This window comes from Desmodus rotundus, chromosome 3, assembly GCF_022682495.2.
Source record: "Desmodus rotundus isolate HL8 chromosome 3, HLdesRot8A.1, whole genome shotgun sequence".
NCBI classification, from domain to species: Eukaryota; Metazoa; Chordata; class Mammalia; order Chiroptera; family Phyllostomidae; genus Desmodus; species Desmodus rotundus.
Window position 1 is genome coordinate 75,898,617 of NC_071389.1, and position 17,702 is coordinate 75,916,318.

The 17,702-nt window shown below is 37.8% G+C and overlaps 1 long non-coding RNA gene across 1 annotated transcript in view; it reads left to right on the plus strand.

Moving 5' to 3' along the window:
* Positions 1-4,167: 4,167 nt before the first annotated feature.
* Positions 4,168-17,702, plus strand: part of LOC123480280 (uncharacterized) — a 51,012-nt gene continuing 37,477 nt past the window's right edge. Inside the window, exon 1 of the long non-coding RNA XR_006656201.2 lies at positions 4,168-4,318. This is a non-coding gene — a long non-coding RNA (uncharacterized lncRNA). The remainder of the gene's footprint in view (positions 4,319-17,702) is intronic.

Sequence of the window (17,702 nt, forward strand, 5' to 3'; positions counted from 1 at the left end):
CCCCCTCTCTGCTCCCTTCCCCCGCGGTCCCGGGGTCGGCGCCCGGCTGGGAGGGGGCGGGCCGGACGCCTGCGATTGGCCACGGCCGCACCTGGGGCGCCTGGCGCCGCCGCCCCCCAGCTGTTGAGAACAGCTGCTTCTCTCCCGGCGCCGCGACGCGCCGGGCAGCCTAGCTCGGGCTGTGGAGTCGAAGCCGGGAAGGGCTGGGGACGGCTGGAGGCGGCCTTGCTCTGCGTCGCCTGCTCTAACCCGTCAAGGTCCCCGGACCCCCGCGCGGCCCCAGCCGGGATGGAGCGCACGGGGTCTGCCCCAGAGGAGGGTGCTGCGTAGCTTTTCAAAACGAAAATGCGAGCTCTTTGCGCTCGGCCACGGTGACAGAGCCGGTGACCTGGACCTCCGAGCTGGGAGCCCGGAGGCCTGGGGAGGTTCGCTGAGAGGCCAATGCCCTCCCTGGCGCGGAGGGCCACGGAGCTCGGGCAAGGATACCCGAGTTGGGTTACCTGTGCTGTGGAGAGTGAGGAGGGCCCCCAACCTTCACTGTCCCCAAAGAACCGGTGCTACGGACTACTAGCTAGGCAGACCCAGAAGGGAAAAAAGGTCTAGGCTGGGGTGTGCTGGGGGGGAACCATTAGCTTTAATTGCTCAAGTCCCAGCCAAGCTAAGTAACTGTAGACACCTAAATTTATCAGCACCGCCTTCTGTTTCAGAGGATCATAAATTAGTACTTTAGCCCCCATAGAAACCAAATTTGTGTTTCCTCCCTAACTTATTCCTCCCTAACTATTGAGGAAGATTGGTACAAATTTCTCATGATACATCATCTTTTTTTCCTCCTAAGCAAAGTATGTATTTCCTTCTACTTGAATTGTGAGAATGTTTAGTGACTTGAGCTCAACTGTTTATCACGATGTAATTGTAAAAAGGTTCAGTCTTTTGAAATAGACTTGTTGCACAACCCTGGTTTCTGCCAGCAGACCTTTAATTTGTAGAAAATACACTCTTTAGTGCATCCCATATATATTTTTTATACCAGGTTTTTGCAACTTCTTTTTATTAAGAGTACATTCAATTAGGCTGTAAAATCATTGTCATATTTGAGGTTTGGATAAAGACATTTAATGAGAGCAGAAAGTTTCACCCACCACTGATGGCACACAATTTGCTTATAAGTCGTTTCCACCAGGATTGTCCACTGAAGTCCATCCATTGATTGACTGTGGGCCACACCATTTTTCCCTTAAAGTTGTTTAGTATGTTAACCTATTAGAGAGGCACATACTACTTCTGTTTCTCTTCCCAGGGAAACTTTGCAGTCAGCCCAAAAGGATGAGATGTATTGCACTTGCAAAAACTAATGGGAATGCAACTAATCTTGTACAAAATGTTAAATTATGCTTTTCACCATGCTGACTTTGGCATAAAGTTGGCCTTTTGAGGTCATCATTTCTTTACATTTGAACTCCCAATAGGAGATATAGAGAAATAAGAACTCTAAAGTTTTTTAGAAAGATGTTTTTAAAACCCAATGAAGAGAAATAAAGCATTTTGCAGGCATATGAGAACCAGCAAGTGAAAGTGTAAACACCCTCTCTTCATTGTTCAAGTACGGGTTTAAAAGAGACTGTGTGTACTGTTATGATGAAGGATAATTTTTAAAGATTAGACAACCAAAGCAGGCCGTGAAACAGAGGAGACATGTTTTTAAAATTCAACAGCCATCTTACAATGTCACTTAAGAATTGCTGTATTTGGATGAGGCTCAGGCAAAAACCCTTTTGTGAGGGGAAGCTACTTACAGAGCAGCCTTAAAGAGAAGCGTAGCTTTGGCAGTTTCACCTCTCTTCTTGCCTTGATGGGGAGCCCACCAGGAGGGGGAGGGGCTGTGATAACATCAAGGAGGGAGAGTGTCTGGGAGTGCAGCCAGCATCTTGGATATTCACTAGGTACATCTACAACAGTGGTGAGGGTGGCGAGATCTACAAGGAAATTCTGATCCCAGGTTGGGATACCTGTGTTCTAAAACGCGGCTTCTGGAAATTAAATGTTTCCCTGCCGTAGTCCCAGAGAAAATAACGCAGCCACCCTCCCCCCTACCCCACGTAACCCCTGACTGGTGTGTTTTTAGTAAAAGTCAATAGTTGATAGCTTTGTTTGAAACTTTGTTCATTTGGTAGGAAATGATGCCTGAATATTCCTGATTTTGAATTCCAGAGATAATTAAAGCATCACTGATAATCTGTTGTTCTGTGGTTCTCTCAAACGAAGGTTAAGAGGAATGGAGATTCCTTATTTTCCAAACCACTGTACGTAGAAGCCATAATTCTTACCCAGTTCAGCTTGACAAACTGTCCAGCGCCCCCCACAGGCTGGCGCTGTGTTAGGACTAGACATTATTGACACTGGGTTTTGTTTTATATCAGCACAAAGGTGGGTACAGTTACAATAGCCAGACACATTCTTGGTGGATTTATGAACCTGAGCCATCAGGCCATGTAGCCTTAGAGCCATAAAATCTTTTTGAATTCAAAGTTGCAAGGTTATTAAGTACCAAATATTTCTGTACAATTACCCATTGCAAATCCAGGTTGGAAAAACAATACTGGGGTAATCCTTTTGCTTTCTCAGCTGCTTTTGGCAGAGAAGAACACTTGTATATTTACAGACCTTGTGCAATATGATGTGTGCTTCTTTGGAAAGAAAGAACCATAGAACTATTTAAATACTTTAAAAGTTATAAATAGGTTTTAAGTTTGTCATATCCAAATTAGTACATATGGATGGCCCTGACTCCTTAGTTCCTATTCCATGGCAAGCAAGATCAATATTATCTTATTACTCACAATAAACTGCTGTCCACTTCGTTCAAAACCTTAATCTGACAATTAAAGGCCAGAACCAAACTTAACAGTCTCACATTTGTTTATCTACTTTCTCCTTTTCTCGTACATTAATCATGAAAATCAACTCCAGGTCCAAGGTTTATGAACAATTTTGAGGAAAGAGAGTAATATTTCATGAAGGTAGAGAAGCACTACTCCCGCTCCTGACGTGCCTGCTCCAGAGCCAGTACTATTTGGACCTTAAGTCTCTTGCAGGCAGGGTTGATCTCTCAGGTGTTACTGGATCTCCTGCAGGTCAGTTAGATCCTCTGCAGAGTTCTACACATATGAACCTGAAGAAATATTTACTGAAGAGATTTGATATTTTAAAGATACCCACCTGCAAGCTTGACAGGAGAAAAAGAACATACTTCCTTGATTAGCACTGACCACTTGAAGAGTATTTATTTTAGGTCAGGCACTCTTTTTTTTTTCTGAAACAAAAATATGTCTTTGATGAAGTCTTTTGTTTTGGTTGTTTGGGAACATTTACCTTGTTTTGAGAGTGTGTGAGCATTCTAATGTAAAACAACAGGTTTTCTGCCCTTTGGAGAAGCCTCATGATCAGCTGTATTTCTGTTTTCTGGGTGGGTTGGTAATTTTCTCTTAGTAACAGATAACAAATACATGTAAGAGGTAATGCTGCTATTTTAATGTGCAGAAGAGTTGGCAGTCAGAAGCTTCACCAGTTCAGCTCAGATCCACCTCTGAGAGAATTCTATTCATGCTTCATTAAACCACATCTGAGCTGCTAAGCAAAGTGAAATGGAAATTTGTAACTGTTATTCAATCACTGAAGTCATCATGTCTCTTCTGCATCAAACATCCAGACAATATAAAGCAGAATAGGGTTTCCTGGAGAATGAGGGAAGGGCAAACATGAAAGTGAGGGGGGGCAAAACAGGTTCGCTGCCAACGTCACCCTACCAGCAGTGTCACTCTGCCCGTGTAGAGGCAGCGTTAAGTGGATGCGCGCTTTAAATTCTGTTATGCATTTGAAAGGCAAGGAAGAGAAAGAAAATATTTTAAGCCCACTGTGTGTTTCTTTACATTTTAAACTCAGGGTGTACTTTGGTTTTAAGTCTTTAAATAATGATCCTCAGAACTGCCAAGCTATTTTTGATACACTCAAAAAGTATTGCGAGACTGTTGATGACAGTTTCATTCTAATGATGTTGCTTGTGTGCTGGGCAGAGGACAGTGTGGTGGAAATAGTGCTGGATCCCAAGACAAGAGACCTGGGGCCCGGCCCAGGCAGTCATTAACTAGTTCCAAGACCTTGTTTGCTTTATTCCATTAAAAAGTAGGAAGGTGGTAAGAAAAACCATGACGGTCTTCCCTGAATAGACAGAACGGAGAATGGAGGCCGCCAGCCCGACACTTTATTCACAGATGTGTTTACGTGGCCATCCTGGATTAATGAGACAGCACCATGTCAGGTAACACTCCAGTGTTATTTATTTACTTTTTAATTTAAACTACTTGGGATCATTCTGTAAGATTGACTTTTTTTTCTGCTAATAAAGGAAAAGCATTTGATAACAGAAATTATAAAAAAGCATAAAGATGTACTAAGAAGAAAATCAGAAGCACCCACAGTTTTACTCAGAATAATGTAACATTTTAGTGTGTCTAATAGTAGGTGTTTCTTGTACATAAATATACACATGTAAGTACACACACGTGAGTTACCCTTTGCATTCTTACTACCAGCTTTTTTTACCTAATAGTATATAGTGAATACGTTTTCCTATTATTAAGTAGTTTCAACAATTCATTTTGAATGTCTAAATAGCATTTCATTATGCCAATGCCCCTACATTGAGTTAAGCAATCACCTTTTCTTGGGTATTTATATTGTTTCTCATTGTTCTCTATTATGAAGGGCTGTGACATTAACATCCTTGTAGATAAACCTTTTCACACATTCATGATTACTTCTTAAAGCTGGTTTCATGAAGGACTCCTAGAATAGAGTTTGGTACATAAAAAGTGCTTAAATATTTATTTAACGAATGAATAATTTCTTACAAGGTTGTATATTAGGAGGAAGGGTATGCCCATCCTTACATCTTTTGATACATATTATCAAATTGCCTTTCAAAAGGTAACATCAGATTTTATTTCTACCAGTAGCATATCGATGTCAGTTTTTCAGAAGCCTCATTGATGCTGCTAAGATAAAATAATTTTGTTTGCAAGTAAGAAAAATCCTAACTCTCATCTAGTTAAGTAATAAAAAGGAATTGTTGGTCCCCTCTAATTGAAAAGTCCGGAGGAGGGAAGGCTTCCAATGTGGTTGGGCCACAAGGGTCATGTCACCAAGACTCTGACTCCATTTGATGAGGTCGTCCTGCCTTGTCCTCTTCTGCTGGTTGGCTGTGTTCACTCCCTCAAGGTAACAAGGTGGCTTCCAGCAGCCCTCAGAGCCATGAGTGTCCTTGTTCATGTGCAGAGGAAAATAGATCCCCAACTCCCCAGCCCCCGCAACTGTCAAAAGAAAGTCTGATCTTCCTTTTGGTTGTATCATCTTAGGTTGCAAGGTCACCTTTGAAATAATCTTAGGGGCCAAGGGATGTGATTTGCAGGTTTGCTTAGGCCTGGGTTTGATTCCGTTTTCCTATCGTGGGACAAATCACTAGGGCCCAGGGATGATGACATGCTGATTTGCTCAGACCCAGCATGGCCCATTCCTGGAACTGGGAAACCCTACCGAATGTGGCTGGGAGATTCTGAGTTCTTTGGGGGAGAAGAAATGGTAGAGTGAATGCTTTGGAAACAACAAACAGCTACACTGAATATTAGTATTTAATTTTTTAAATGAGTATTTTCTAGGGTAAAAATGCTCTCGTCAATTTTTTTCCATAAGACTATACACCATTTGTTTTTCTTGTGAGAATTGTCCTTTTTTTTAAAAAAAAGAGGTGTTTGGTTTTTTTCTTTCAACTTTTAAGAACACTTTAAAGCTATTTTGGTAGACCCATGCTGGTAACTCAGATTGTCCAGCCCCGCCCCTCATTTTGGAGTTGAGAAAACTGAGGCCTAAAGAAGATATGGCTTCTAAAAGGTCATACATCCACCAAAAGACTCAAATGGGATTCAAATTAATTATGTTTTACCTTTGGAAAAAATTTGTTAAGTATAGACATAACTTAGATCTACTCGATCGCACAAATCTAAATGCATAACCCTAACCCTAACCCTAACCCTAACCCATGTAACCCCTACCCAGATGAAGATATAGAACATTTCCATCAACTCAGAAGATTCCCCTTCTGAGCGTTTGCCCAATCAATAACAGTCCCCCACAACACACACAATTATAACCACTATTCTAACTTGCATTATCTGGTTTAGTTTTGCCTGTTCTTGACTTTCATATATATGTAAATGAAATCATAGATTACTTATTTACTCTTTTGTGTCTGGCTTCTTTTTTTTCAATCACAATCATAGTTGAAGATGTTAACACCTCTTCCTCAGTTATTGAAGGGGGAAGTTGAGCTGTAGTGTTTTCAGCCAACCCCAAGGTGAGTTCCGAAGGCCAACCCTGAGGGGAGTTCAGTGATTGGTCACTGGATGAGGGCTACCTGGAGCTGGCAGCTGGAGGCTTTCTGCAGGTAGCACTTACAATACCTGGAAAACAAGCCCCTTCATTCCTGAAGGGGTCATGGGCAGTGCATCACAGGGGTCATGGGCAGTGCATCACAGGGGTCATGGGCAGTGCATCACAGGGGTCATGGGCAGTGCATCACAGGGGGTCATGGGCAGTGCATCAGAGGGTCCTTCACAGTGGAGCCCTTTTGCCTCTTGGATTTGCTTTTCATATAAGTTATGGGAGCAGCTCCTCCAGTTTGCTGGCACTACTTTTCTTGAAAGAACTTAGAAGTGGAAGATTAGTGGGATCAACTACAGCCTCCATGGCTCTCAGAGGCTTAGGGGATGCAATGGATAACTCACCTTCACCTTCTTCGCTACTCTAGATTCCATTCTTCCTCAGCTAAAATGCTGCTTAGTCTTGGTGGTTTGCCTCCTAGAGTTCTCCAGAGAAACAGAATGACTAGGATATATAAAAATCATATAGATGGGTGGACGGATAGATAGGTTGATTTTAGGAAATTGGCTCATGCAGATGGAAGGCTGGAAACTCAGGCGGGAGTTCTATGTTACAGTCTTGAGGCAGAATTCCTTCTTCTCTAGGAAACCTCAGAGGTTGTTCTCAAGCCTTTCAACTCCTTAAGGTCCACCCACAATGTTGAGAATAATCTCCTTTACTTAAAGTCAACTGATTGTAAATGTTAATCACTCTACAAGATACCTTTAATGTAACATGTAAGCTAGCATTTGGCCAAAGACTGGGGACCAGAGCTTAGCAAAGTTAACATACAAAGTTAACCATTATAGGCTGCGTTCAAGACCCTCAACCCCGAGGGCTTGCGTTTCTGGTCACCATGGTCTCTCACGACATGGTTGCTGCACTTGTCCATTTATTGTCAAAATAGGACAAGGAAGTACCAAGAAGCATCCAAGTGGATCACGTGAATGCCAAACTTATTCCTGTCCCTGTAGTATAAACGGGTCCTAGTTCCTCCTGACAATTGTGGTCAATTATCCCCGTCAGGATGGAGACTCCTCTTGTTGTCAGTTGATCACTGGACATAAGGAGTTTGAAGTGCTGAGGTGCCAACTGTCACTTTTAGTTCCATGTGACTAGTTGTGTCTTCTAGCACAGGTATTCTCTCTGTAACTCCATATACCCCCTACATATTTGCTTTTTTAAAAAATATATTTATTTATTTATTTTTAGAGAGAGGGGAAGGGAGGAGGAAGTGAGGGAAAGAAACATTGAGGTGATAGAGGAACATTGATTGATTGCCTTCTGCAGGTGCCCCAACTGGGGACTGAACCCACAACCCAGTCATGTGCCCTGACTGGGAATTGAGCCTGTGACCTTTCATTTGCAAGATGATGCTCAACCAACTGAGCCATACTGATCAGGGCTTTGCTAATTTTTTTAAAAGCTATTTTACCTTGACATATGCCTTAAACCACAAAAAATTACTTTTTTTAGGTCTTTAGGCTTTTATATTTACCATATATTTACCCTTACTCTGTGCTTTTTATTGCTTCTTGCATGTCTGTGCTCTGATTTTCAATATTTTTTTTTGCTTATCTCAATTAACTTCCTTAAATATTTTTTGTAAGACTGGTCTGTCCATGTACTTCCTCTAAACTTTTGTCTTTATATTATTTTCATTTCTTAGGGGTATTTTCCCTGGTATAATCTGTAATTCAAGTTTGACGTTATTTTTTTCTTTTGGTGCTTTAATGATGTCTCCTGGCATCCATAGTTTATGTGGAGAAGTCAGCTCTCATTCTTATTAGTTTTCTTTGAAAGTAATTGCATATACTTTAAAAACTGCTTTTAAAATTTTATTTCTGTTCATTTATTTTTGTTTTTCAATAGTTTGACTATGAAATAAATGCCTAGTTATGGTTTTCTTTGTACTTCTCCTGTTTGGGTTTTGTTGAACTTCTAAAATGTATGACTTTCATCACAGTTGGAAAATAATTTGAGTATTATTTCCTTAAATATGTCTCCTGTGCCATTCTCTCTTCTCCATTGAGAGGACATACCTCCTTTCCTCTCCCATCATGTGTATCTTAGATCCTTTAATCATGTCCTTGACCTCTCTTCTCTGTTTTGCTTTTCTTCTTTTTTTATTCTATGCTCTAGTTGAAGTATTTCTAGAAACCCGTCCTTGATTTCATGAAGCTTATCTTCTGCTGTGTCCAGACTTCTGTGAAACACATCAAGTGACTTAATCTTCGGTGTTGCATTTTGAAGTTCTGGGATGTTTACTTAACATTCTTATGAATTATAAAATTTCCTGCTAAAATATTTCATATTTTATTCTACTAGTCTATATTTTCCTTTTGTCTTTAACTTATTATTTGTAATTATTTTGAAGTTCTTGTAAGCTAACTCTAATATTCGGATTTTTTTATGTCTGCTTCTGTTTGTTGTCTTTTCTCTTGATTGTCATCATCTTTTTGCTGCTTCTTCACATGCCTAGTGACATTTTATTATATACTGGATTGCTCTAGAGAAGCTCTGCTTTATGTGATTTTCCCCTGAATTATGTTGAATTTTTAACCAGGAGACATTTAAATTGCTGGCAGATCACCTAGATTCTGTCAAAATTTGATTTAGAATTTTTAGGGTTAGTGGTCTTCAATTATTTTCTTATGCCTAGAAAGTAGACCTCATTTTTAAGCATGAACTTTCTGGAGTCTCAACTAAATGAGTGGCGTGTTCATCAAGATTGCAGCTTGAAAGGGCTGGAATTTTAAGATCTTTGTAGCACTTTGCAACCCCTGAAAACTTTCTCATTAGTTAGCCTCCCAACAGTTGTATTTTCTTATCTTTTTTTTAAAACATGGGCTTTTCTTTTTTTAAAAGCATATTCTTATTGGGATAAAATCCCAGGAGAATTTTTATGCTTTTTTTTTTTTTTTTGCTCCTTATCTTTAGTTCTTCCTCACCTGGTACCTACCCTCTAGTCCCAGCCTTCTTAGCATATACAAGCTCTGACCTCTGTTTCTTTTGCCCAATGAACCTGACACTTTGTGCTTCAGCCCTACTTCCTGGGTCAAGGATTTGAAAATAACTTCAGAAAAAAATCTGGAGTGAATGTAGGACTCATATGTATTTCCATTCTTTTTAAGAATTACACCCATGAATTGCTAGCTGTCCAGTGCACTTCAACAATTGTTTGATATATTGTACTCAGCCTTTACAGTTCATATTTAATGACAGGAGTTTGACACCAGCTACTTTATCATGGTCTGAACTAGAATTTCTTTAGATCAATTATATATATGGATAGTTTGGTAAAAACCTCTTTACACTAAAAATATTAATGTATTTCTTAATTTTAAAAATTCATCTTTAGGTTTACCGTGGAGCAACTAGTGTTAGTTGCTACAAAACAACCAACACTTGGATTATCAGCATACTTTTACCAAAAGTGCAGATTTTTCTTTGTAAGGTACATTTTCATGCGGAGAAATCTATTAGAGTAAATAAATATCTTCTTTACACTCAACTTTTGCTTTAACCAAAAGACAAAGAAACTGTTCATTTTTAATAACAGGATTTTGGAATACAGAAGAATTTTTTAAATCATGGGTTCATCAAAGTTAGCTTCCAGATTGACTTCCTTATCCATCAATTTTGGGGTAAATTGTATAAAATATCCTGAAGTTCAGCCTAGAAAATGTGTATATTAATCACAATGCTTAGAAACAGTGTAAGTAAGCGAAGATCAACATAAAGAAACAAAATTACAACTCAAATAGTCCTTCAAGAGATCCAGGGGCTAATGTGTAAATCTTCACTTCCTCAGAATTCTTTCTCCTTCTTCATAGATACTGTGGGTTTGTTCTTTGCAAATGTAGTTTTTGGCCTCCAAGTACAGAAATTTTATGCTTATTGATATAAGCACTTGCAACCATTGTCCAGATGTGCATATGTGGTTTTCTTTTTTTACACGGGCATGGGAGGGAGGGGGAAACAAGTGTCTGGTGAGACCCTGCACAACCACCACACAGAGAAGGGAAATGAAAATGGGGAAATGGGAGGGTATATCTGTTTCTAGAGGTGATTTTGCCAGAAAATCATAGTACTTTGTACTGGCTTGGTTTTCTCTTTCTAGGTAAAAATTTCTGGACCTGAAAATGTCATTCCAGTTGTTTTCTCTGATACTGGAATATTGATTTTTCCTCACCCAGCAATATTTTTGCATAACAGCAGGTATATGCCCTTGTTGTGAAAGGCGACTCAGGACATTTGGAACAGAGAATGGAGAAACAGAAGAGACAGCGTACGACCAGTTGATAGAGTGCAGGAGTGTCAATTAAGGAAGGCAGGCAGTCTATCTCTGTACTTCAAGTATTCCAATTAGAAAGTAATTCATCAGACTTTGCCAAAAGACAAGTGCCAATAAATTAGCTACAATGCACACTGTGGAGTCGAGCGCAGTCAGGGTATCCCAGAGTCTGGCAGCGATCCTGAGGGGAACTTTGTATAAATCAAGAATCCTTTTCCTGCAGTATTTTAAGTCACATAAACAGTGAAAAAGTAATGTTATAAAGATTAATATACATGTAGACGTGTATAATTATTAAGATATCTATTTCTTTCTCTTTACAAAGCAAAATGATTTATGTCATTATACCCAGAAAAACACAGTAAAGGAAGCCAAACATTTTATGAAAATAATTTATTTGGGTTTATCTGTTCTGTTTTTATTTATATTACACTTTGTGAAAGTACTTAGCCCACATTTGCATATGGAACAGTGTCATTTTCAGCTTGCATCCAGAATCCATTTCAATACAGATTATCATAATTAAAGCAGTTTTCTTTTAACTTGAAACAATTGAAGAGATGAATTCAGTGGTATAAAAGTTATTTAATTTAAGTATCTAGCTGTACAGTTGGTTAAAAACATTTATAAAATATTTTTCCTCACAGCATTAAAAACAGATTTTTGCAAACTGTATGTTTCTTCCAATTTACTTTCCTTTTCTTTGCCTTGCATACTTACAAGGAAAAAAGCTATCATTTTTTTCCTTAGAAAAATAAGACCAGCAAATATTTCACATGAAAAAAGCAAATAAACACTTTCTTTGGATGCCTTATTTTTGCAAGAAATATCATAATACTAGGTACCAAAATAAATTATAACAGCTCCAAATGTTAAATACATAGGTGGGCATTAAATATTTACTTTTTCTTCAAAATATGTTTCTGTATGTGTGTGTTTATTTTTTCCCTATTGATGTTGAGATGTCGTCATCTCAGCCATATTGGTAACTTTGGAAAGAATAAAATGTTTATAACTAGTAAAATATTGTAGGTTTCAAGATGTTTTGAAATGTTAGAAAACCCAAATCTCATTATTTTCTAGGAACCATCTTGGATACTTCTGTCACAAATCCCTCTAAATGCCAAAACCTATTAGTTAAACATTTTTAGAATTATACTCAGATCATATTGATCCATAGACAAGATGAGTTAAAAATAGATTAGTCTATTTTATTTCTTTTTGTTTTAGGTCAGAGAAGAACTTTTCTGAGAAATAACTGTGTGTCTGACATGCATCAGTATCCCGATTTCTCGGCCACTGTTTTATTAATCTTAGTTAGGTGGACATATCTGAGCTATTTTATACCTCAGAAAAACCTTACTGAACTACATAACCAGGAGGATTGAGGGAGAATATTACTTCAGAAAGAAATAATATTTTAATTAACTATAAATAGCAGCTAAAATGTCGGAAGGAAGGACTGCTTTTTCCTCGGCTGGAAAACAATAACATGCTCAGCATTATCCATTTGCACATGTCAGACCAAAGGATGGGTCTCCCATAAAAGGATTCTGTTTGGAGAAGTTGTCTATGGGAGTGTAAACTCTATAACACGTGCCATGCATTAAAACGAGTGAATAGAACTTCTAAAATGTGATCTATTTTTTGAGGGGGGGTTAATAGGAATCAAAGGATCTAAAATCTAGTTTAAGAACATATCAATTTCATTTTCTCATTAACAACGGTTGACTAAGAAACCATTCTGCATTTTTGCTCTTAGTGTTGAAGACCTTTCTAAAAGGTCCTAGCCCACCCCCGATCTCCCAGAAGCAGCCTTGAAGGAACACCATCAACTGCTTCTGTGATGATTTAGGACTTTCAGTGTCCTGTCATCATCCTGCTGAAGATGATTGTCCACAGGGCTGGGCTGCTGATGTTGAAAGATGCTGGGTCTTGAAGAGATGTACATCAAGCCTATGGATTCCCCCAGGCAATATTGCTTTACTATGAGTCAGCCAAGGAAGTAATGCCTACATTTTTTCTTTTACACATGAGTACAAATAGCAAAACTGTAAAGGATAAACATTTAGGTAATTCAGCACCAACCTCTTTCTGTAATTAGTTTTTTGTAGCATCAGAATGACCCATTGCAGAAAGAGGAATTAAAATCCTTAGAATCAGCTAGAGCAGAAAACTTTTAAGCCTATTTTTAACCAACGCTTCTTGCTTCAAGATACTAACAGAATATGGGGAGACCCCTCCCCTTCTAGATAACTACAAATATATTAGAATACCATTTCATGTATTGTTAAACCTTTCTTTCCTAAATTATCTGTACATTTTTAAAGATGTTGGAAAATAGACTAAATACATAATCAGATTGAACATTAAACAAAAAGAACATACTAGAAAAGAAGTACGTCAGGAATGGCAGAATATGGACCTTTGACAGTTTGTTCTTACATAAGAGCAATGAGAACATTGGTAAAGAGAAAATTGTCAAAATCAGTGTTTTCAGAATTCTGAAAATTAACCAAACACTTGCAAAAGCTTGCACACTTTATCAAAGAAAAACAAATGAATCTTGATAAGAACCATTAGCTTTATGGCATTCTACCTTACCTGAGTTCCATCTTTGTCCTCATTTACAGTAGTCTTGGAAACCTATAACCTTGCAATCACAGTAGGTGTGAAAAGCAGCAGCCATTGGAGGGGGATAAAGGGGGGTTGGAGCATCTCCAAAAAGCATACTTCCCAGAGAATTATCATTACTTGACCTGTCTAACAGCTCCCTGAAAATCTCCACTCATACAGCTTGTCTTTATTTGACCTCACACAGTGGAAGCAGCTTTTTTCCTGGGGCACTTGTCAAAAACTTCAAGTGGCAATTGTTTAACGTTGTAGTTGCCTGAGGTCATGATAATCAGTGATGACTAAGAGACTTAAAAGAAAGATCTGAGAATAAGATGGTCACAGGGAGCTTTGAAAAATTCTGTCATATTCCTGAGAATGCAGGAGGCCACACTGCATATGTAAGACTATGCACATGCCCAGGAGAGGCCTGAGAAGACCCTAATCTCTCACCATAAAGCTTTCTGTAAGCAGGAAGTAAGGCTAAATAGAGTTTTAAACTGCTGAAGCATTGAATGGATATTTGTTCAAGGCACTATGGGAAATTTATGCCCAATTGTTAGATGACAAATAAGCTCACCAAGCAGAGACTTTGATGGCTACAGACAACAAATGAAATACACTTTACAGAAACAGTTCAGCAAGTCACTAAACAAACAGTAGCAACAATAGCAACACTGAGAAAAGGGGAAATATGAATTCCAGAGTTGCCACATTATATTATCTTAAAAGTCCAGTTTTAGCAAATTTCCAACAAAAAATATGTCATTAAAAAAAAAAAAACAAGAAAGCTCATGCACAAGGGTAAAAGCAGTCAAAAGAAACTGTCCCTGAGAAAGACTGCAAGTTGAACTTACTGGACAGGTACTTAAAATCAACTATTATAAATGTGTTCAGAGAACTAAAAGAAGCTGTGACTAAGAAAATAAAGTATAAAAATGATGTCTCACCACATAATAGATTTTCAATAAAGAGATAGAAATTATTTTAGAAGCATCAAATAAAAATTATTAAGTTGAGAATTACAATAACTGCAGTGAAAATTTACTAAGGGACTCAACAGCAGAATCCATTGAAATTGAGGCTAAAATTTAGATTATTCAGTTTGGGAAGCAGAAGGAATCATGAAATAAGAAAAATGAACAGAGACTCAGAGACCCATGGATACCACAAGTATACAAATACATTCATAATAGCAATCACAGAAAAAAAGAGAAAAAAAAGGGTAGAATATTTTTTTAATTATAGCTAAAAACTTCCCATATTTAATGAAAAAATACTAATCTACACATTTAAGAAGCTCAATAAACTTCAAGTAGGGACTCAGTGAGATCTACATCTATCCACATTTCATAGTTAAACTGCAAAGCCAAAGCCAATTGTAATAGAGTACAAATACAACACAATGTTGATTACAATAAGCAGTCTAAAAACAAAATTAAGAAAACAATTTCATTCAAAGTCATATCAAAAATAAAATACTTATGAATAAATTTAACAAAACTACTGCAAGAGATATACATTGAAAACTATAAAACATCATTGATGGAGCTTACAGGAGACCTACATAAGTGGAAATACATCTTATGTTTATAAATTGGGAAACTTAATGAATGGCAATACTTTCTTAATTGACCTACAAATTCACCACAATCTCTTAAAAAATTCCAACTGCCTTTTTTTGCATAAGTTGTTGAGAAGCTGATTTTAAAATTCATATGGAATTGCAAAAGATCCAGCATACCCAAAACTACATTGAAAAAGAAAACAACGTAGGAGGGCTCATACTTCCTGATTATAAAACTTACTACAAAACTATACTAATCAGGACAGTGTGGTATTGGCATAAAGCTAGACATATAGATCAATAGACTAGAATTCAGAATTCAGAAATAAACCCATACATCTACAGTCAATTGATTTTTGACAAGTGTGCCAATATAATTAAATGGGAAATGTGTGGTCTGTTCACAAATATGCTGAGACAACTGAATAGCAAAATGCAAAAAAAAAAAAAAAAAAAAAAAAAAAAGGATTCCTATCTCACACCGTATACTAAAATCAACTCAAAATGTGTCATAGCCATAAGCATAAAAAGAAAAAGCATAAAACTCTTAGAAGAAAACATAGGAGTAAGCATTCATGGTCTTGGATTAGGAAATCGTTTCTTAGATATGACACCAAATATACAAGTACCAAAAGGAAATATAATTAAATTGGACTTCATCAAAATTAAAAACTTTTATGCTTCAAAGAACACAATCAAGAGAGTAAAAAGACAACTCACAGAGTGGGGAAAATATTTGCAAATTGCATAGTTTTAAAAAACTAGTATGGAGAATATATAAAGAACTCTTAAAACTGAACAATAAAAAGACAAATAACCCAACCTTAAAAATGGGAGAAGGACTTAGACATTTCTCAAAAAAAAAAAAAAAAGATATACAAATGATGAATAAGCACATGAAAAAATGTTCACCATTAGTCCTTAGGAGATGCACTCAAAACCACAATAAGATACCACTTTGAACTCATTAAGCTGGCTAAAATGAAAAAGACAATGACAAGTGTAAGCAAAGATGTAGAGAAACTTAAACCCTCAAACATTGTTGGTGGTAATATAAAATGAAGCAGCCAATTTAGAAAAGTTTGATAGTTCTTCAAAAGTTAAACATAGAGTTATTGTATGACCCAGCAATTTCACATTTAAGCATATATTCAAGAGAACGGAAGATATAAGTTCTAAGAAAAAACCTGTACGTGCCTACTTTTAACAGCATTGTGCAATGATAGCCAAAACATGGAAATGATTCACATGTCTATCAACTAAGTGAACAATACAGAAATGTTGTATTTTTAAATAATGGAAAGTGTTTAGCAATGAAATGGAATGAACTGCCCTGACCAGGTGGTTCAGTTGGTTGGAACATCGACCCATACACCAAAAGGTTGTGGGTTCGATTCCCATCAAGGGCAGATACTTAGGTTGCTGGTTTGATCCCAGGTCAGGACACGTAGGGTAGGCAACCGATCAATGTTTCTCTCTCATATTGATGTTTCTCTCTCCCTCACTCTCTCTCTCTCTCCCCTTAAAATCAATAAAAACATACCCTCAGGTAAGGATTAAAAAATTTTTGTTAATGGAATAAACTACTGATACATGCTATACCATGGATAAACCTTGAAAACATTAAACTAAGTGAAAGAAGTCAGATGTAAAAGTTTACATGTTGTACAATTCACTTTATATGAAGTAGGTGGAAGACACAAATCCATAGAAACAGCAAGTACATTAGGGGTTGCTAGCAGGAGGGAAATGGGGAGTGATTACTAATGGTTTTAAGGTTCCTTCTGTGTGAAAAATAGTATTCACCAATGTGATAATGGTGATGGTTGTACAACTCTTGAATATACTAAAAACAATTTCGCTGTACACTTTAAAGGGATGAATTGTATGGTATATAAATTATGCTTTAATCTGTTATTTAAAAGTATTATATTGAGAGAGTGATATGCTCATGAGCATGGGCACTGTTTGGAAGGGATCCACTTGGGTTGGTAAGCATCAGATAGCAATCAGAACTGACAGCCTCAGATGACTCTTTTAAACAAAAAAGTGAAAATATTTTATGAAAAGGATGTATTATCCCCACAGACACCTGTATCAGAGTTCTCCAGAGAATTAGAACCAATAAGAGATATATCTATATATATCATATACCAAAGAAAAAACTTTTTAAGATTTTTAAAATTTATTTTTAGGGAGAGGGGAAAGGAGGGAGAAAGAGAGGGGTAGAAACATTGATGTGTGAGAGAAACATGAATCAGATGCCTCTCATATGCCCCCAATCAGGGATCTGACTGGCAACCCAGGTATGTGCCCTGACTGGGAATCGAACCGGCAATCCTTCAGCTTGTGGTACGATGCCAAACCCACCAAGCTACACCAATCAGGGCTAAAAGAAAATGTGTTATAAATAATTGGCTCATATAATTATGGAGGTTGGGAAATCCCACCTTCTGCCACCAGCAAGCTGGAGACCCAAGGAGAGCCAGTAGTGTAATTCAGTCTGAATCTGAGGACCAGGAAACCAGGGAGCCAATGGTGTAAATTGCAGAACAAGGGCAGAAGACCAATGTACCCACTCCAGTGGTCCAGCAGGAAGAGAATGAACCCTCCTTCTCTCCACTTTTTGTTCTATTTAAGAGCTCAATGAATTAAATAATGTCCACCCATGTTGGGAAAGGTGATCTGCTTTACTGAGTCCACTGATTCAGTAAATGTTAAATGTTAAGCTGACCTGGAAACACCCTCACA